This window comes from Ambystoma mexicanum, chromosome 9 (assembly GCF_040938575.1).
Source record: "Ambystoma mexicanum isolate Mex_15411 chromosome 9, UKY_AmexF1_1, whole genome shotgun sequence".
NCBI classification, from domain to species: domain Eukaryota; kingdom Metazoa; phylum Chordata; class Amphibia; order Caudata; family Ambystomatidae; genus Ambystoma; species Ambystoma mexicanum.
In genome coordinates this window covers 1,258,616,529-1,258,639,291 of record NC_090931.1, presented here as the reverse complement: position 1 = coordinate 1,258,639,291, position 22,763 = coordinate 1,258,616,529, and positions in this window count along the sequence as shown.

Here is a 22,763-nt window from a genome sequence, read left to right as displayed (position 1 = left end):
AAGTTCCTACATCTATAAAAAATGTATTTCCACACTGTCCACGAGGCATACATCTTATTGTGAAGTGTGTACGGATTCTCGGACATGTCACTGTGCTGTGCGCCAGCATATGGTCGTGTGGCATTGTCCGCAAGGTGTGCAATTTACATTATGGTTACGTGCTACTACTACAAACCGATCAACTTTAGCAAAAAGACTTCATTAAAGGAATGTTATGATTAAGTTGCGCTACTAAAAAACTATGCAATTCAGTAAAAGAATTTTGTTAAAGGGACATTATGGTTAATTTGGGCTACTAAAAACCTATGAAATTCACTAAAAAAACCTTTGTTAACGGGACGTTATGGTTTGATGTACAACCGAAAAACCCTTTAAATTCGTCAGTTATGGTAAGCTAAGCAACCATAACGCACGCCACCACCGTGCACTGGTAACACTAACACCCAGGGCATCAAAGATGACATCACAAATATCATTGATGACATCACTGATGACATCACATGTGCATTTACTTTTCATAAAGGGGTTGTGAATGTAATGTTGGGAAAACAAGTATCAGGGATTATAGAGAGATGTGTCATAAACTACATACTTCATTATGCAATGTAGTGTTGTAAAGAACATTCCATTGCAGTATTCTTTCTAGTACATGAATCTACTCATACAGAAATGTACATATTGCCTGCAGCATACACCACAGAGGTGCTATATTTGTACTTTTCCAAAGTTATATAAAGAAACATTGAATTCTTCTGTATCAGACTTTTCTGTACTGTGAAACCTGTACTAAGTAGCTAATAATCCATCACTTACTACATATTTCTACTACTACACACAAAACATGAATAGACTACAATGCATACAAATTTGGGCCTTACCTATGGAGAGTAAAGTAAGGAAACAAGAGGCAGTATCATTAGCAACGGTGTATAATCTACATGATTGCATTCACGCCCAAAAATGATTGCTGTGTTTCAGGGCTGCTTCTTCCCCTATATATGTACATCATAAGATGCAATTAAATTGAAAGGAAAGTAGTGTAAGAACATGTGAGAATAGCAATATCTAGAAATGTAATACCTTTTGAAAGTTACGTTTCTGACTGTCAGTAAATAAAACCACCTGGTCTAGATATGGCAGTGAACAAAAAGAAGGGGCTGGACATGTGATGTCATCAGTGATGTCATCAATGATATTTGTGATGTCATCTTTGATGTCCTGGGTGTTAGTGTTACCAGTGCATGGTGGTGGCGCGAGTTATGGTTGCTTAGCTTACCATAACGGGCGAATTTCAAGGGTTTTTCGGTTTTACTTTGAACCATAACGTCCCATTAACAACATTTTTTTTAGTGAATTTCATAGGTTTTTAGTAGCCCAACTTAACCATAATGTCCCTTTAACAAAGTTTTTTTACTGAATCTATATATATAAAACTAAGTTGTGTCGTGGGTTTGTATAGGTGTTGATCTTCGGGGCATAACTCCTCATGAATGGTGAGGTCTGGCATTATGAATTTAGCATGGAATATTCTTTATTTGATTGCCGAATGAATGCAACTATTTCTAGCTCGATAGGTCATCCCAATCCAGAGATAATTATTTTTTGGGTCTTTCAGCTTTACATTTTGTGGTGTTCCTTCGCCATTTACAGGTCATTTGTAGAAAGTTCTCATCTTGGCACTATCTGTGCTAAACTGATCTTGCTTGGTTTTTGTTTTCAAACTTATTTAGAAGAGAGTTAGTGTGTCTTTCTTTTTATTGATTTGTTTTGCTATGAACTCAATACGTGTTAATTTCACTAATTAATTGAACACCACATTTTTATTTACCTCCGATTTCAATTCTCACATGAATATCATATTTGTATGCTTACTCTGATTATTTGAAGTGTGTGTTTAGCAGCCAAAATGGCCACCACTGCTAACAACACTGCAAATGATCAGAGTAAGCATATGCATGTGATATTTATGTGAGAATTTAAATCAGAGACAAATGTAAATTTGGTGTTCAAATTATTAGTGAAATTAAAATGTATTGCGTTTTTTCCTTTTGTGGCAAACACCAATATTTGTTAATCTTTTTCGGTGGAATATGAACATAATTTGAGAATGGACATCCCGGTCAAAGCCAGGTACTTAAACTAGTCTTCTACAGTCCTGGGATAGAACCTGCATGCTCACATGTCTGCAGACTTTGTTTGTGAACTGGAATGTGTCTGAGGACAAACTGAAATCCTTATTGTCATTTGAGGGACCTATGGGAAAACTCTCAAGGACTTATTAATCAGAGGTCCAATAAGTAGAGAAGAGGGTTTTGGTTTCCCTGGTGGTGAGGACTGTACTTACAATTTCATGTGACTAGCCTCTGCCCCATGATGCAGACCAAGAAAGATTGGTCCAGGGATCCTCCTGATAACATCCCCAGTCCTATCATCCACTGGCTCAGGGATGCACCCAACCATAGGACCACTCTCCTAGTGGTCCACACAAACAGCCAGAGGATTTCAACAAACTTTTAATCTAATTTCACCTAAAAACTGAGCCTGAAAATCTACTCTTTTAATGCATATTGAAAAGAAATGTTATGGGCTGAGCCTCTGCCAAAGAAAATTCTCCTTGTTGGGTTGTGCTTGCTCACTGTGTCCATGCTAAATCCTAGATAACATCTATGAATCAACACTTTAAAAAATCACCAGCCACCACTTCTGCTACCTTTACACTTACCCAAGTTAAACTGGTTATAAACAAGCTTGATGGATTTATAGATCTTTTTACACTATTCTTCAGAATGGAGCTATCCATATGCTCTATTAAAAACACTCCAATGAGATTAACTCAATGATGAATCAGCAGGCACTATTCTGCCATTATACTTTACCCATTGTATAGGTTTTGTCTCCTCTCCCTGAAAGCAAAAGAACAAAAATGTAGAGCAGAAGTCAAAGTATGTGAGGTAACCCTCCAGATTGTAAAATATGATGTGAGAATTTAGTAAGACCATATACAGCAGTAGGGTTTCTAGCTGACAAATGATAACAGCCTTTGTAAAATAATGTTTGTTTCCTCCCAACCACTAAGTGCTAAACATGGATCTTTCCTCAGTGAACAAAAATGAATATATGCAAGAACTTCACTTTGATTATTAATGATAATTTGATAATTTGATTTTCGCAAACTAGTGAAGACCCACATCTTCAACTGACTTCCCCACTAAATGACCCCATCAGTAACCGTACTGTTTGTCCTGTCCCGTGCCTTTTGGTTGTCTTCTGTGTCCTTTTTTCTGCGCCCTGAGACTCGCGAGTTACCGGCGCAATAGAAATAAATAAATAATATTAAATAATAAGAATAATAATAATAATAATAATAAAGAGAGCCCTCTGAAAGTCATAGTCAGTGGTAACCTTTGCTAGCAACCATCAGAAGGATATTTCCACCTCCACCTCAGCCTGTTTTACCTTCAACTCATAGTTTTTCATTTTGTCACAGTTGCACTAACAAGTTCAATCCTACATATTATTTTTGAGGATTCTTTGACTGCTTGAATCGTATGAGCTTATCCCAATTTCATTACTCGTAGCAGTCATTTGAGGTGGTACTATTATATTTCATTCTGGAACATGATTTTTTTTAAAAAAGAGACAAATATAAAGAATTCTTTACACAATTAAAATGATATAGTAATTAACTATATGTGATACCCCTTCCTGATTATAAATTTAAGAAATTCCTTTAATACATTGTCAGAAATCAGCTCATGTTCTCAAGGAGACCACTGACCCCGCTGGCCTTTCGACTTCCTTGATCCACATGTTTCTATACCTCTTGAATTTGCAGGAACTACAGCCCCTATGAAAGATTCTGCCTTTGTTGACTACTGGGCAATAGGCAAATATATGCATCTACAGTTCACCAGGAAACACTTGATACCTAGGATTCTGAGGCCTAAATCTGCACCAATCCGTTCTGTAGGTGGTTCCCCTCTGACCTCCAGGAATACAACTCATGCAATATATCCATCCGACCGTGCATTAAAGATCGACAGGACTTCATCCACTTTGAGCTCATCAATGCCTAAAATGTACTGGTGATACGGGGTATGACTTGCTTACTCTGTCACAATACCAGAATCGACTGTGTTAATCAACAACTTAAAACAATATGTTAACCCTAAGGAAAGTGTTCACCCATAGATAGTGTTTATAATGATTTTTTACTCATTGACATTTGAGAAATATTGTTAAAGTATTATTGCAAGTAACCGTAGAATCTTGGTCCTATTTAACACATAATTGACATTTTAACCATCTTAGCCGCAAGTAACCAGAGAATCTTGGTCCTATTTAACACAAAATTAATATTGTTACCATCTTTGTCGACACCTGTTTCGACCTTAGTCCTTATCAAAGCTTAAATTTAACTTAAAACATTCCTCAATTTTCAATCCAATGAGTAATTCCTGTTCTATGTTCAACATGTGTTATGTTACAGTAACAGCAAAGGAGAAGAGAATACAAAAAAATAAACATATGAAAAACAAAATAAGGGGGGGGGGGCCCAAAATATATCACATATTTTGATATACATAACATTTAATCTACTAACAGCAGGGCCTCCCTCTGGAATAGCCTTCCTGACGCCCTCCATCTTGAGCCTGATCTTCTTAAGTTCCAGAAACTCCTCAAGACCTTCCTCTTCTCATCTTCCTTCTCTCTCACTCTACCCTGCTAACCTAGCTCTCGGCACTTTCCCTCCTCTTGCTAACAGCTTGCTGACTGGCGGCCTGGTGTACCTCAGAGTCTCACAGGTCCCGGGCAACCCTGCCAGTCCACTTTTCGCACTTGCCTCATGGCCCTTAACCCCACCCACACTCACTGCACTTGAGAAATAACCAAATAGAGTGGCTCCCTCTGCACTTACCCCAGTCTCCACCTACCGGGTGCACTTGTACCTCCCCCCTCCCTGTGACCGCCTGTGCACGTGCACGATCCGTATTCACCATGCCTGATGATCGTCTGTCTGTTCCCCCTGCCTTCACCCCTTAATTGCACTGGTAAAACTTCAGAATCGCTGTCAGGCCTATTTGCTATGTCTCAACTGTTATATGTACTTTACACACTTACTGTGCCTGTGCAGACTATTGTAGTCTCTGAATTTCAAGGGCTCTGAGTGACTGTTGTTTTTTCCTCATGGTCCTACCCACCTTGAGCGCTTTGAAACACTTGCCTGTGTATGGACACTTTATAAATAAACAATGCCATACCATACCAACACCATAAGCACCTCTTAAAGGGATTCACCAAGTTATTGGTTCTAAAGAATTCTCCAAAATAAAGTGAAACAACCGCACTCCATTAGTTATTCGTGTCCAACCTAAATACATATCGATTGTTATCTCTAGCCCAAATTCCAATGCCATTAGGCTAGTTTATCACTTGTGTATGATTACTCAATTCAATTATTTATACCATTGTTCTGATCTCCATATTGAATTAAGTTTGTGCCCATCACCATGGAAATATAATAAGGGATTAACACTGAACCTATCATTCACTTAATCCATTCCTACTCTGTTAATCCATTTTAGTACCTGGTATAGACCTGAAATTTATTGTATATTGGGTATTTCAAAATAATGTGCAATTTGCAAAAATATATATAGTTATCATTCTAGATTAGTTCCAAAACACTCACCAATGACATAACCCCACTCATGTGTGGTGAAATTCGCTCTCTTTTGCTTTGTAAGCGTCTATTTCTTTGTCAATCCTGAGATCTAAAGATAATACCATTGTCGGGGGGAAATTCTGCCGGGGTCGGCCGGGCCGTCCGCAGACCTCCAGGCAGGGAGGCCCCAACTCCTCCCGTGTGTATCCCAGATAAGATGAGATAGAGTATGAGACGCACACAAGGAGCAAGGTGACTCTGCTGTTTATTAGACAAAACGGCAGGGATGGGTCAAGGAGCGCACGCGTTCGTCCTGACACACACACAATTGTGGGGCTCGCAGGCCCTTTTTACTGTATTATGACGCGCTACTTGCGTCACTTCAGAAAGTTAACAAAAAACCTATCGCCACTCTTAATTGGATGTTCGAGTGGTAGGATTAGTATAGCACACATATAGAGAAAGATATTAGTGGATAAGGTGTAGTCAGGTGGTATATCTGGGTTGTCCCTACAATAAGATACATGAAAATTGTTACATGAAGGCTCCTGAGGATTGGCTAAATGTGCTGGCGTCAGTGATAAGAGCCCCAAGTTCTGATTGGTGCACCCGTGAGCTCCCCAGCCTGGGACCACCGTCGTTCCCAGCTCTCGGTGTACCTGTAAGTTGCAACAATGTTTCACTATGGGTACATGCAGACAATGTGAGGACTTATTCATAGCTAGACGGGGTACCGTTCCCACCGTTGCAAATGTCCATTGAGCCTTTCAAGTGTATCTGCCAGTGTCTCGTAGCGAGGGATCCAGACGCCTCTGTTCTCCAGGGTTTGGCATCTCGTCAGGTTCGGCTTGATCACGTGGGGAGGGACCGTGAAAGAGGCATAATTCTGCACAATTAATATTGTTTTTCTACTGTGCGTCTGCTTTAATTTGTCGGTGTGACTTTAACGTTGGTGCGCGGAGTGCGAGATTGCAACATCGTGCCTTTGATGATTTGCTCTTGGAACGTGGGTTTGCAACATTGCGACCTTGGCTGGTTGCTTTGCCAAGCTCATTCTGTAGGATCAGCAACTGACTTTTGTCTTGTTGATGTCCACGGGAGCTCTTGTTTGAGGCCTACTTTGGCCCGGTGCATAAGTTGTTCGTTTTGGTGCACAGGTGCTTTAGGTTATAGGAGCATGTAATTCCATAATCGGTATTGTCTTTATTATATTTCTCATCGTTGTACCTGGTTTCAAAGAGAAGCGTGAGCAAGCTAATAAAAGTTCATGACGCGTCTTGCGTTTCTGCATTCTGAAAGCCTATATGAAAATAATAAAGATGCACGTCCGTGAATATGCCTGTCGCCTACGTCATAGCACTGAGTATATTCTTCGTGTAGGTTGGTGTGGGAATGTCCAGTGTGTATATTTGTACAGATGTGCTTCCCGTTGTCTAGGTCGTCATGGCATCTCTAACGACGTGTAGATTTTAGTCTAGTTGATCCGTGCCGCAGGTGTCGGCATGGCCAGTGCGGGCTGCTGAGCAAGCAGATGGACACATCCGTATGTTCCTGTACCAGGGTACCTGGTCGTCTGGTAAATGGGCAAACTCTTCTCGTGGCGGGTGTTTGGGTCGTGACCCTCTAGGCCAAGCGCGAGAGGTGAAGGACGGGAGCCTGGTTTTCCATTCTCCCACTTCAGTCCCCCCTCTGGTCGACTTGTCGACCACAAACATATCCTTCTCGTTATCTCCTCTTACTCGCCATATCTTGGTTATTCCTCCGAGATGTCCATAGTGGTTTACATGATCTTCAAATGACCAATACATATATTCACAGGTACCCCCAGGAGTACAATATACCCATCTTCCTATGTAGCTCCTGGGGTTTCTTGGGTTCTCGGTCTTTACTGACGGTGGGTCTAGATGGTTGGTAATTATTTGGGTGCGCAGCTTCTCCCTTTCCTGTATAATTACACCTGTATGCTGGCCGTCATCTGCTGGCATCAAGGGGTGCATTCCCACCATTTCCAGCAATTCGTCAGTATTGCGTGCCTTTCGTGCCTTCCAAAATCTAATTATGATCAGGGTAGCTCCAGCCAATATGGTGCAGCCCACTATTATTTTCAGTCCATCTGACAGCCAAGATGGCATCCATGACCATAATAGTGAAAACCAGCTCTCATCCTTGTTCACACCATTGCTTTCATCCGTCATTTTAGAGTGCATTTGGGCTAATTGTGAAACAGCTTCTGTCAGTGTACCATTGTCAGCATCATTGGCAGGTATGAACGTGCAGCATGATTGTCCTATCTTTGCACAAACTCCTCCTTCCATTGCTGTGAGAAGGTCCAATACATATCTGTTCTGTAGTGCTACCATCCTTACAGCTCGCAGCTCTTCTTTTATTGCGTTAAACCCATTTACTGTAGAATTGATGGTCATCATTAGTTCCCATCTAGTTATTTGGAGCCATTTTGCGTTTGCGTAAGCCTGTAATCCCGGGTGTATTATTGAGGAGAAGAACATTGCTGCTCTGCTGAATAGTCTGTGTTCTGGCGGTATTGATGTTAGTGCCGTTTCCGACCTTCCCCATAGGTAATTTCCTGTCAGCGGCTCTCCTTGTCTTTTTCTTCTATTTAGGACAGTGTCATTGCTGTTGGTCCTGTTCCTTTGCTCCTCCTGGAGTGGTGCAGATCTCTTTCTTCTCTTATCCCCCTCATTCATTCTGGGAAATTTCGCCACATCGACGTGCTTCTTAGGTACCACTAGTGATGGTACATTGACGTGTACCATTGTGCACACACCATTCCACAGGGGAGGCAGTGTATGGTATGCCTTTTCTCCACAGGCCCAATAATGATCCATTATTACTGCTGTTCCTGCTCCCCCCTCAGGTAACTCCGTCACACTTGCGCAATTGGTGTTATATCCTACGTCCACCTCTCCTTTATGTTGGTAACATACCTTGGGCGCAGTCAACGGTAGTATCGCTATTGGGTCTTCATCTTCTTCTACCCATGTGAGCATTGGTACATACTTGATCCACGTCGTCCAACATCGGTGATTGTGTGTCTCGATGGTTGAGATAGTTTCTTTTGTTACCATGTTGCTGCCAATCACTCCTATCTCCCAGCTGTTATCCAGATACACCTTTCCCGTTATCGTCAGTAGCGGCCTCTCCCAGCATCCTTGTTTACCCGGAATTTCAGTGGCGTACCAATCACATGGTAGATACTTCAGTGTTACTTTCTGTGTTTCTCCTTTTGCAGGGCCACTTGTTATATATTTGAATGCTTCAGCATGTAAACTGGTCTTGTGATAACTCAGGTAGGTCTTGAGGAAGTTGTTTTCATATGGGTATGAGTCTCGTGTTTTCCATGTCATGTGCACTACAGTTCCTTGAAATCTTCCTTTCGTCTGGAACAGTGCCAAGTATATTATGCACTGTGCTACCTTCTCATTTATTTCTGTAGCAACAAATGTTCGTGACGCACTCATGGCGTATGGCATTAATGAGCAGACGTAGCAGCTATCCTCAGTTGTCTGCTTACCAATGCGGGTCATGTGTTGGTACCATATATTGTTTGTGACGTGTGCTGAATCTTGTACATAATTATCAATACCTTTATTGTCTGAGTATGTGCTGCGTTTAACTCTATTTTTCTTTGGTGTAATGTTACTACTACCACCTGACGTAACACCTGTTGCAGCAAGGAACGGGGGTACATTAGGTTTGGGTGCAGCAACAAAATTGATAGCACAGCTATACTGCCATACAGAAGCAGCCACAAATCCGGTGATTATCGAAATCCCTATTATTTTTATTACAATTGCTAATCTCACCGGCATTTTGCTCTTACCTTGCTGCAGTCCTGGCAGCTTATTCTTGCGACGTTAAAGTTGCCCGCCTAAAAATTCTCAGAAATGCTCGTTTTAAATGTTAGTTTTGTTTTGTTTAAGCTCTCCCTATCAAATAGACATTCAGTGCCCAGGCGAAGAGCTGCTCCCACGCTACTCTAAGTGATTGGTCTCTTAAGACCGGCAAGTATGGGCGGAGGTGGGGCATGTAATATTCTATGGCCAGGAGGAAGGCTGTGTAGTAAACACGTACCCTTCTTCTTTTTAGGTATGTTGGCCTTTTTATTTCGTATACAAATTGGTGTGACAATTCTTCTGGGTAGTTATCGTCTGGGAGTACCATCTACGCCTGGACAGTGGACTTTGTTAGTTATTTTTCTACTTAACAATACAATAATACGCAGTTCCTGTATGTGCGAGAGAGAAAGAGAACATTCACGTGTTTACATGTGTATTTGTGCGACCAAGTTCTTTTAGTTTATGTTACAACTGTCCTGGGGGGGGGATGGCGTAATTATTTTTATTCTTTGAACGTGTGACCATGGGGTGGGCAGTGCAGTGATCACCCCTTTCTTCGTCAGTTATAGTCTCTGGGGTGTCTGGGTAGTGGGAAGGTAAGGGAACAATTGGGTCGTTATCTGTGGTAGAACTTCCTTCCGCTGTCAGGGATGTTGTTGCTGTTGTTCCAATGGACCTGTCGTTGGCGCTGGGGCGGGTCTGCAGTTTGTATATCTTTACATCGTGTAGGTGGTTCCAAGCACGCTTATCCTTTAGTTTTACTGCTCTTGTTGATACGTCTTCTACCAGATGTGGACCGGTGAACCTTTTATCGTTCCATCTTCTATTGAAATTACGAAGTAGCACGTGGTCACCTTTGGCAATTTTGCACAAGTTCTCTTTTTCTAATTCTGTACTGGCGCCTTCTTCTTTATCTCTGGTGGACCCGCCCCGTGTGCGCTCGAGCTGTTGAGACACAAACACAACACTAGTAATCAAAGATGACACATATTGATACATTTCATCACCTAGTATATTCGCTGAACTTTCGTGGTCAGTGAATGCCCTTGACGTTGGCGTTAGAGGAAGGCGCATTTGACGTCCAGTAACCACCTCATGTGGAGTGAGGTGGTGGTCGGACCCTGGCCTGTTCCTCAGCTCAAACAATGCTAGCGGAAGACAATACAACCAACTTTTCTTTGTTGTTTGTTGTATCTTTGCAATTGCCTCCTTCAATAAGCCATTTAGGCGTTCACATACGCCATTAGCCTGTGGGTGATATGCACATGCAAATTTGTGCTTTATGCTCAGCAGGGCTGTGATATGTTGGAACATTTCGTTTGCGAAATGTGGGCCATTATCTGATCTTAATACTTCGCACACTCCCCACCTGGGGAAGACCTCTCTTACTATGAATTTGGCTGCTCTAAATGCATCTGGGTGTGAACAGGGCCCTGCTTCAATCCACCTAGAAAATGGGCATACTACTACAATCATGTATCTATTACCTTGACATATGTTGATCATATCAACATAGTCAATGTGGAGGTGCCGAAAGGGTCCTTCTGGCCGGGGTATGGTACCTCTTATCACTTTTAGGGTGTGACCGGCCGTAAACTGTTGGCATGTGAGACAATTGCTGATAAAATTTGAAACATGAGAATTTAACTCGGGACAGAACCAATCATCTCTAATTCGTGCTGCAATTATTTCCTTGCCTGTATGGGCTGGGTGATGTAATTGGCTCAGGGCGGTATTTAAAAGTGCCAATGGTATTACAACTTTCCCAGTACCACTCTGGCGCCATAGTGCGTCGGTTGGTGACATTGTACATCCTCTTTTTACCCATATTTCCTTTTCGGCCATTGGTGCTGCTGCTTGTAATTCCATAATCTGTGTGGCTGGGAGATGTGTATACCCTTCTCTTATTAACATCTCCCTAGCCATTCCCCTCCCTCTCCCTCTCTGAGAGTCTGTGGGGTCCCATATCTCACCAAAGTATGCAGCATATTTCGCATGTGCGTCTGCTGCTGCATTCCCTTTTGAGACATGGTCTTCACCATTGGTGTGTGCGGTGCATTTTACTAGGGCTAGCTCTTGGGGGTCGTTTATTACTTCAATTAATTCAGCCAACAAGAGGGCATGTTGCACTGGAGTGCCGTCAGCTCTCCTAAACCCTCTTCTCCTCCATTTTGTTAACCCTGAGTGGACAGTGGATGTAACATATGCACTGTCGGAATATATTGTTACACGTTTGTTAAAACTTTCTTTCAATGCCAATATTAGTGCAACTAGTTCAGCGGCTTGAGCAGAGTAATGCTGTGGTAACTGTACACATTTCATAGCCACACACACCGGAGCCTCCATCATTTTTACCACTGCTGCCCCAGTTCTCCTTATCCCATCTCCTTGATCAATAGTTGATGACCCATCAATAAACAAAAGCTCACCTCCCTCTAGTGCATTCTCTTCAACTTTTCTAGTACATGAATACATTTCATTTAGTTGGGTGCAGTCGTGGGCGTAATCTCCCTCCTCAATTATTTCTGCTAGAAATCTTGCAGGGTTAACAGTGCTACATCTAACAATCGCTAGTTCAGCCCTAGACAAAATGATCTCATAACCTGATGCCCTTTGTGTCGTTAGTGTGGACTTGGGTTTATTCAATATTGCAAATAATGCATGTTCCACAAACAGTGTAGTTGGACACCCCATGGTTATTGCTGATGCCTTTTCTACTGCAAAAGCAGCTGCAGCGAGGCCTTGTTCGCAAGGGAAGTGGCCTAACATCACGGGATCTAAGTGACCGCTATAAAACGCTACTGGTTTATAGCCCATGCTTGTTTTTTGGGCCAATACTGCTTTCATTACTGCTGAGTCGCAATGTGAAAATATAAAAAATCGTCGCTCATAGTCTGGGGTTGCCAGTACTGGAGCTGTTGATATCGCGTCCTTTAATTCGTCAAATGCCTCCCTCATTTCCATAGTCCACCCCAACCTTTTCTCCCCTTTATTTGCTTCCTTCAACCCCTCAAGCAGGGGTCCTATGTATGAGCTGTAATCAAACACCCATGCTCTACAGTAATTACATAGCCCCAAAAATTGCTGCAGTTCTCTCACAGTCTGTGGCATGGGAGTGCTTGATATGGCCTGTGCTCTTTGTGGTGCAATATTTCTTCCATGTTGGGATATCAGTTGGCCAATGTACAGTACCTGTTCCTGACAGTATTGTATTTTTTCCATGTCTACTTTATACCCTTTTTCAGCCAATATAGTCAACATTTTTAGAGAATCCTCTCTGCATTTACTTTCATTTGTACTGCAAATTATTATGTCATCCACATATTGTAACACTGTGCTTTCCACCTCAACGTTACCCAAATCCATCTGTATAACTCTATTGAAAATTGAGGGTGATTCACAATACCCTTGTGGTAACCTGGTATGTTTCCATTTAGTATTTCGGTAAGTGAAACTTGTTAGATCTTGTGAGTCGGGGTGTAGTGGTATTGAGAAAAAAGCATTCTTAAGATCTATTACTGTAAATCGTGATGCCTCTGCTGGAATGCCACACAATATTGTGGCCGGGTTTGCTGTTACTGGATATTCTGCTTCCACTATGTTGTTCAAGGGCCTTAGGTCCTGTATGAAGCGCCAAGACCCCCCTTTAGCCTTGCGCACTGGGTACACAGCCGTGTTACATGGTGATTCTGAGGGGACCAATATGCCATTGTTTATAAGGGCCGTTATAGTTTCATATATGCCCTCATCTGCCTCTTTTGACAATGGGTACTGTTTTACTCTTGGTAGTATTGCACCTTTTTTCAATTTTATCCGTACACCCCCTATGCTTTTAATGCATCCTACGTCATAAGGGCTAATGGTCCATAATGATTTGGGCACTTTTGCCATATCCTCCTTAAAGAAGGGGACTGGGGTGCATGCAGGTGCCTCAAGTGCCATAGCAATTTTCTGCGCTATATGTTTGTGAGCCACTCGTAACCATATTTCTACACTCATCATGAACACCATTTCCCCCTCCTCTTTTTCTTCTGAAAACAGTTCCTCATCTGACACCTGGGTCAACCTACATCCTTCTGCTAGTGCAATCACTGCCCTCCATGCTCTTCCTTCTTTGTCTTGGGCGTGCACAGCAATATACTCAGCTGTTGTAATAATGCTTTCAATGTCTATTGCAAACACTTTTCCTTCCTGTTCATTAACAGGTGTTTCTGGTCGGAACAGGTAAGCTGCTGGCCTCCTCCATATTTTACCTTCTATCCCTGGCATCCATGCAATTGCCATGTCTGTCCCATACTGGAATATCGCGCCATCTATTGGTTCCGCCCTAATCGCTGTCTGCCCACAGTATGCTTGCATAATCTGTCGCGCTGCTAGCATGTTAATCCCAGGAGTAGAGCAAATTATACCATCCTCTGTAAAGGAGATTGTCATATTTAACCTATTCATTATGTCCCTCCCCAGTATATTTACTGGTGAGGCACTATAATACAATAGTGGAACTGACAGATCGTAATCTCCGATAGATAAGGGAACGTTATCAGTAAAAGGAACCAATCCTTTAGCCCCAGAAAATCCTTGGGTGTTCATGGCTTCGCCTGACATCTTAAATTTACCTTCCCTTATGCAAGACCGGGTTGCCCCGGTGTCAACAAGGAAAGATAATTTTTTGTCACCTATCGTTACCTCTATGCGTGGCTCCTCCGCACTATTAGGTGTTATTGACAGGATGGGACACACCAAGGCCGTCTGTGGGCTGTCCTATTGGGGGTACAATGATTGGCCATTTCCTGTGTAAGGGTTGTGTCCCAATACTGTCACCCTACCCAATTGTGTTTGTTCATTTTGGGGTTGTTGTGTTGTCACTATTTGTTGTTGTGGCAGTGGCTGTTGTTGTGTTAATTGCTGTTGCTGCAGTGGCTGTTGTTGTGTTAATTGCTGTTGCTGCAGTGGCTGTTGTTGTGTTAATTGTTGTTGCTGCATGCCCTGCTGTTCTTGCGATGGCCTAGGTTGTGCCTGCTCATTCCATGCTGGTGTCCCTGGCCTGACCCTACACGTGCGTGACATGTGTCCTAGTATTCCACAACTCCAACACACGGGTGGTTCTCTGTTTTGCCATGGAAAGCTCCCTGTGTTGTCCTGGTATACCTGTTGCCCTGTGGGGTATGAACTTCCAACTCCCCCCACCTGCTGTTGGGTATTATATCCGTATCCTCTCCCTCTCATAAATCCACCTCTCCCTCTGTTATACCCATAATACCCAGCTCCTTGCATCTGGTACCCTCCTCCCACGTTTTGTGCTTGTAATTGTAGTGGCGGCATTTGCTGTATTATACTTTGTCGAGGTGCTATTAGAGCTGGGTCTTGTGCAGCCACTATTTGCGTGGGGCTTTGGGCCACTGTTGTGGGCGCAGTTATTAGTGCCCCCTCCATTGTATATTTAGTTAATTTTTTCTGTACTAGTTTGGCCTCTTCTATTTTCCTGTCCTCTTCCTTTTGTTTCATTTTTCCTTGCCATATCCTGCAGTGATGTACTATTGTCAGCTGTATTTCAGGCCATGGTTTTACTTCCATTCCCACTACTTTCTTTAGTTGTTTCTGTACTCCTTCTGGGAGCCCCTGTACTAGTATATGATAAAATATGGCTGGTGTTTTATCCCATTGTTCTCTCGTTTCCATGCGCCACTTTTCTTGAATATCCTGTATATAATCAACGGGATCTTCATTCTCACGCATCTTACGGGAAGTGATTGCTCCTATATCTGATGTGTCTGGGTACTGTACTCTCAGTGCCTGCCATAGCGCATGTCTGCAGTTTGCAAATGGCGCCCCATCATGCGATGTGTTTGTTATTGTTATCCCATGGAATCCCGCTCTCTTCCAAATGTCGTCCGCTCTATCTCCTAATATTGATATTAACAGGCCTTTCACATCTCCTACTGCTAGTTTCTGCCCTGCGGTGTGTTTTTCCATTTCATATATCCACTTACCCGCACCTCCACTTAGTGATGGGAGCCTACATTTTATATTTTCTTTATCCGTATGCTTCCATGGTACATACTGCGGTCTAACCCCTCCTCTCTCTAACAGTGGCATTAAGTTGTGTCCTATATCACCCTTTATGTTCCATAATATTGAGTCCTCACACCCCTCCTCCTCCCCTATTTCCCTTACCACATCAAATTCTTCCTTGCTACCCCTCCTCCTACCTACCTCTCCTTCCCTTCCCCTTTTTTCGTCATCTTCTGTGCTTAATATGGGTATGCTTATCTGTCTGTCTTGCCTGCGGCTAGGGAGGTCTCTAAGCCGGCACGCATAGGGAGTCACTTCGTCCATAAATGGCGCAAGCTTTATTTTGCGCAGCGTGCGTGTGGTCGTTGAACATGTAGGGTGCGATGGGGGAGGGCGTGATGGAGATGGCGATGGTGTGGTTTCATGGGTTTGTTTTTCCACTAGTTTTTGCACCCTCTCCTCACCTTGTTCCAGCTCCTCCCTTCTCTTACGGATCCATGGCGAGTCTATATTGGTTCTAGTGAGGTACAGCTTATCTAAGCTTTCCCTTTCACTCTTTCTTCCTACCCTTTCTACTCCTTCTTCCTCCTCACTGCAAAAATCATTCATAGATGTTATCCCCCACTCTGTTCTTTTCCCTTTTACTGTTACTGTTTCTAAGTCTATTCGCTCCATTTCTCCTCTTCCTTTGTTATCAACTGTTCCCCCGGGTGTTGATGTTGTCGCTACTTCTCTACTTCTATATACATCCCCCCATTTTTCACTCTCCTTATTTCTCCCTCCTCTTTCCCCATCACTCCTCTCCTCCATTTCCCTACTATTTTCCTCCCTTTTCCTTTTTAATTCCTCCATCATTTCGTTGCTCATCTGTTCCAATATTCTTTCATCTTCTTTCTTTCTTTCCCATTTCACCCTTTCTCTTTCTATTGCTTTCTCTTCTTCATATTTCTTAGCTGCCTCTGATACTACCCTCCTCCTCCATAATTCCAATTCCCTTTCCTTTTCCTCTTCTTCCTTCTTTTTTTCTCTCAATACTACTCTTGACACCCTTTCTGCTGCTGCTCTTACCCTTCCATCTTCTATCCTTTGCTCCTCATTTTGTTCCCTTAATTTGTCCAATTCGTTTTTACCCTCTTTCCTTTTCCTCACTCTCTCCTTTTCCCCCCTCTCAAGCTGTGTTAGTAATTCATTCTGCTCATCCCTTAGTTTTGCCAATTTTTCCTCCAAAATCTCTTCTCTTTGTGTTAGTAGCTCCTCCCCCTTCATCTCACTCTCCCTTCTACTATCCTCGCCTGTTCTCTTTACAGCCTCCCTTTCTTCTCCCGTTAGTGAACCCCGTAATTTTAATAATATCTGTGCAGCTACCCACTCATCATGTCCTATCTCTACAATCTGTTCTTCTCCAATCCTCCCCTCCCCCACTATCTTCCTGTGAGCCACATATGGTGGAGGGCTGTAAGCCGGGTTCGAGTATCCTTCAGCCGCCCTTAACTGTCCTTCCATTTCTCCTAGTTCTCTTAAAGGGTACAACCCTTCTCTCTCAGTTTTCACTCCCGGTGTTATGGGTATCTCGTTGCTCGGTTCCTTTTTTATGTCTTTTAAGGTGTCAATCTTTTCTCTTCCCTCTCCTTCGTTTTCCTCATTCTTTTTCCTTTCACACCCCTTTCCCCCATCCGTTCCCTCCTTTATAATCTCCTTTACTTCCGGTGTTTCTCCCACAGAGAACATTCCATTTGGTCCTGGTCGGGATCCCTGGAACATCCTCCATAAGTTAAACACCTCCATATGGCTCGCCAACTTCTTCCCCTTGTATGTATTATGCAGATGGTTTAGCAATGAATGTTGGGCATGAGGATCGAAACTACCATTAGGCGGCCATGGTGTTAACATTTTGTTATCCGTCCCCTGGGTCCACTCTATGCTGTACTTAATTAATTTCTCCCTATGGGGTGGCAGTGTTGTGCATATGTGTTGTAGTGGGGTAGTGAGGGTGTTCCCCCACCCTCCTGACCCTTTCCCAGATGACATACTTGTGCCCTACTTGTTACTCCTCCCTTCGTTATCAGTTTACAATTTACAACTTTATATTGTTTACCTGGCCCCGTAAGTGTGGGGACTTACGACAATCCTTTACAAAGTATGCAATAAGCAGTGCCTCCAACTTGTCGGGGGGAAATTCTGCCGGGGTCGGCCGGGCCGTCCGCAGACCTCCAGGCAGGGAGGCCCCAACTCCTCCCGTGTGTATCCCAGATAAGATGAGATAGAGTATGAGACGCACACAAGGAGCAAGGTGACTCTGCTGTTTATTAGACAAAACGGCAGGGATGGGTCAAGGAGCGCACGCGTTCGTCCTGACACACACACAATTGTGGGGCTCGCAGGCCCTTTTTACTGTATTATGACGCGCTACTTGCGTCACTTCAGAAAGTTAACAAAAAACCTATCGCCACTCTTAATTGGATGTTCGAGTGGTAGGATTAGTATAGCACACATATAGAGAAAGATATTAGTGGATAAGGTGTAGTCAGGTGGTATATCTGGGTTGTCCCTACAATAAGATACATGAAAATTGTTACATGAAGGCTCCTGAGGATTGGCTAAATGTGCTGGCGTCAGTGATAAGAGCCCCAAGTTCTGATTGGTGCACCCGTGAGCTCCCCAGCCTGGGACCACCGTCGTTCCCAGCTCTCGGTGTACCTGTAAGTTGCAACAATGTTTCACTATGGGTACATGCAGACAATGTGAGGACTTATTCATAGCTAGACGGGGTACCGTTCCCACCGTTGCAAATGTCCATTGAGCCTTTCAAGTGTATCTGCCAGTGTCTCGTAGCGAGGGATCCAGACGCCTCTGTTCTCCAGGGTTTGGCATCTCGTCAGGTTCGGCTTGATCACGTGGGGAGGGACCGTGAAAGAGGCATAATTCTGCACAATTAATATTGTTTTTCTACTGTGCGTCTGCTTTAATTTGTCGGTGTGACTTTAACGTTGGTGCGCGGAGTGCGAGATTGCAACATCGTGCCTTTGATGATTTGCTCTTGGAACGTGGGTTTGCAACATTGCGACCTTGGCTGGTTGCTTTGCCAAGCTCATTCTGTAGGATCAGCAACTGACTTTTGTCTTGTTGATGTCCACGGGAGCTCTTGTTTGAGGCCTACTTTGGCCCGGTGCATAAGTTGTTCGTTTGGTGCACAGGTGCTTTAGGTTATAGGAGCATGTAATTCCATAATCGGTATTGTCTTTATTATATTTCTCATCGTTGTACCTGGTTTCAAAGAGAAGCGTGAGCAAGCTAATAAAAGTTCATGACGCGTCTTGCGTTTCTGCATTCTGAAAGCCTATATGAAAATAATAAAGATGCACGTCCGTGAATATGCCTGTCGCCTACGTCATAGCACTGAGTATATTCTTCGTGTAGGTTGGTGTGGGAATGTCCAGTGTGTATATTTGTACAGATGTGCTTCCCGTTGTCTAGGTCGTCATGGCATCTCTAACGACGTGTAGATTTTAGTCTAGTTGATCCGTGCCGCAGGTGTCGGCATGGCCAGTGCGGGCTGCTGAGCAAGCAGATGGACACATCCGTATGTTCCTGTACCAGGGTACCTGGTCGTCTGGTAAATGGGCAAACTCTTCTCGTGGCGGGTGTTTGGGTCGTGACCCTCTAGGCCAAGCGCGAGAGGTGAAGGACGGGAGCCTGGTTTTCCATTCTCCCACTTCACCATATCAATAGTTTACTCTAATAGTCACTTAGTGAATGCGATATTCACACATTCTAGTACCTTGTTATGCATATAGCTTGCTAGTTAGTAAACTATCAGTGCTATCTTACCTATTATAATATTGCGTCTCCTAAATCTGGGACACCCTGCCACATACCCAATGGTGATGCATAAAGATATTTTCAATTTTGCTTGATAGCCGTGTTTGTTTCTTTCAATTCCATGGCACTAGAAAAAAACATTGCTTATATTTACGTAGGATTAGGTTCCTCGACTAACAACAACACTAGAATATAATGGGCCTCGTTCCGGGTCTGGCGGTAAGCCTGCCGGTGATACTGGCGGCTTCCCGCAGGACCCATAAAAAATTACCAGCGCCTGATTTCCCGGTAACACCATGGTATTACAACCCCGGCGGCCGGGAAGTCAGGCGCCAGTCATTTTGTTTGTCTCCATAGGACTCCATGGGAATTGGGACCATGGAAGCACCGGCACCATTAGAAACGGAGCCGGTGCTTGTGTGAAACTCTGCAGGCGGGTGCCGTTCTGCCCGCCAGGTCTGATCCTGGCGGGTGGGACGGCACCCACCCACAGAGTCATACTCTGCCGGTCTGGTAACAACAGTGCCGGTTCTTACCGGACCCGCAGTTGTAATGAGGCCCAGTGAGTTGTTTACATGAGTACATTCTTTAATACATTAAGTAGTTCATGATAGGTCTCCCAATCACCTAACATTTTGTTTCCAAAATTATAAACTCAACCCCTTGTAGGAACTGTTTAATATAATTAATTTAATATGTGATGCCGTCAGTGATGTCATAAATGCCATTTGTGATGTCATCTTTCATGTCCTGAGTGTTAGTCTTAGCAGTGCAAGGTGTTGGCACGAGTTATGGTTGCTTAGCTAACCATAAGTGGCGAATTTCTGGGGGTTTTCGGTTTTACTTGTAACCATAACGTCCCTTTAACAACATTTTCTCAGTGAATTTCATAGGTTTTTATTAGTGCAACTTAACCATACGTCCCTTTGACAAAATTTGTCCAGTGAATTTCATGGGTTTTTACCAGTGCATGCTAATTTCCTACACCTTACTAATATCATACTTACCCCAATATAGCAAAGTTTTTGTCCAACTAAAACTCTGCCATTCCCCACTTTCTAGCATCATTTTTAACACTTCTATACACTTTTTGCAACATTTTCCACTGTTTTGTGTTCGCCAACGTTTGCAAATGTCGGGCGTCATCTCACACTTTTTGGACAGTGTCACATGACCATGCGCTCGCAAGTGGCATCATGACGTGTCCGCGAACGTGTCCGCACTTCACGAACGGGTCCGCGCTTCGCAAACAGTTTGTACTGCATTTTTCAGCTCATCTAGGAACTTTGAAGCTCAAAATGTACCCTTGCACAGCTCCTACACCCATTCTTACTCATTATCTATTAACAATATAGCACCGTATACGGTTCTTTCATCAAAGGCTATTTTTTCGATGGTTTTTTTTAGCAAAACTGTTTCACCGAAAAACCCATCAAAAAATATAGGGGGTGGTGCGAAGGGCCATATAAAGTGTGGGCGGGGCCAGGAATAGTAAAAAAAAACAATAGGGGAGTGGAGGTTTGGGGAAAATCCCCCAAAATAAATAATACATTTTTCTATATGTTTTTTCGACAATACATTTCCATAAGAACCTGTCAAAAAATAGTCGTCGATGAAAGAGCATAAAGAACCTCTAGCACACAGCACATACTTGGAATATTATTAGCAAAACTGCTATTTATCTTAACAATGGCATCTGCTATTGCCATCCCTCCTCCCCAATAGCCACCAGCACCACCAGCTGGAGGATTTACACAACAAAAAAAGCACAGTACTTCAAAAGACAATGAAGAGGACCAAGAAGATGAGGTAGAAGAAGTGCCTACCTCTAGCACCCAGAGAGAAACATGAGTGTGGCAGTTCTTCACCACTGTTTGGAATGTACCAAAGGCTAAAGCTAACTAAGCTAAGTGCAACGTTGTACTCAGTCACGGACTACCTGGACAGTACTCCTACGGGACCGCCTCCATGCACCGCCACACCAAATCCAACCACTGCAATGCCCTCAGAAAGGTTGTTCCTTTCTTAGCAAGTAGTATACTATCTTCCTCCACCTCATGTTCCTCAACCAATACTGTAACCACACAGCCTACTTCTGTGGGACACAAAATTCCACCAGCTACCTTGCAAGCGATTGAAGAGGCTGTTGATCCATATCTTTCAAAGAACACAGTACTCTGTATTTACTGCAACATACCACTCTGCAGGGGCAAGCAATTATGAAGTGCTTTTGAAGCTGTAATCAAGGAGCACGAGAAACACTCACGCAACATCTTCCCCTGTCCACCTGCCCCTCTATATTTGTGGTTGGTGCCTCTTCCCTCATTTCCCTCCCCACCTTACTTTCCGGCCTCTCCTGCAAAAAAATAAAAAAAAAGTAAAGAAACACCAAAAAGGGTTCCTTAGGAACCACCTTTCACAGTTCAAAAAATAGAACTAAAAAAAATAATCTTATAGACTCCATCTACTTTACATTTCTGAGTAAAGTAGTTAGACTCACTAAGATTCTCCAGCATTCCCATTAGCATTTTGTGTTATGCCAATGGGTATAATGGCCAATTGTATACTGAAGAAAAACATAAAACGGCAGAAACAATTTTCTGTCCCAAATAATTTTCTCTAGCATACAATATGGACCATAATCGATGGACCTTTATAACTATACGCGGTCTCCACTGTCCCCTTTCTAGGTCATGGATCATTAAAAGACCCCAGCGCAGCCATTCTACTCTTTCTAATTTTATATTTGTAACACCCCCTCAATGCCTGCTTTCAAATATATCCATCCACCAATCACTTTCACAAACTGTACATATAACCCTGTGACCATATTAAGCTTCTACACAGCAACTACCACTTAGCAATGTTCTACGAATATTTTGCATCTGCATTTCCCTTACGTATACAAAATAATTGTACACAGTGCTCCTATAAATGCACATATGCATTGTGCAGTGAGAGAAGTGCATTAATAAAAGGGGCCGTATCGATGGGCAAGTGCTCATGGGAACCCAGGAGGGAAATGCCAAGGGATACCAAGGTGGGACGCCATTGGCTAACTACTGGAGCAGAGGAGTCCCAAGGATGGGATGCATCTTAACCGTAACATCCCTTTGAAAACGTTTTTTCTGTCAATTTAATAGGTTTTTATAAGTGAAAATGTTTCATGGTGTTACATCACTGTACATAAGTTATTAATAATTCCTCTTTGCATATATATGAAAAACCTATAAACCTCCTTAAAGAAACATATTTTTTGCAACATATGCTTATGTCTGTCGTTATCAGCAGCGCATGCTCGGGATGCAAATCATTGTTCAAATGCCTATGGAATAAGGTTGAACCATGACCCCAGCCCAACCAAACCACCCCTATTATTCACTGCATGTACCCTGCATCACTATACCCTA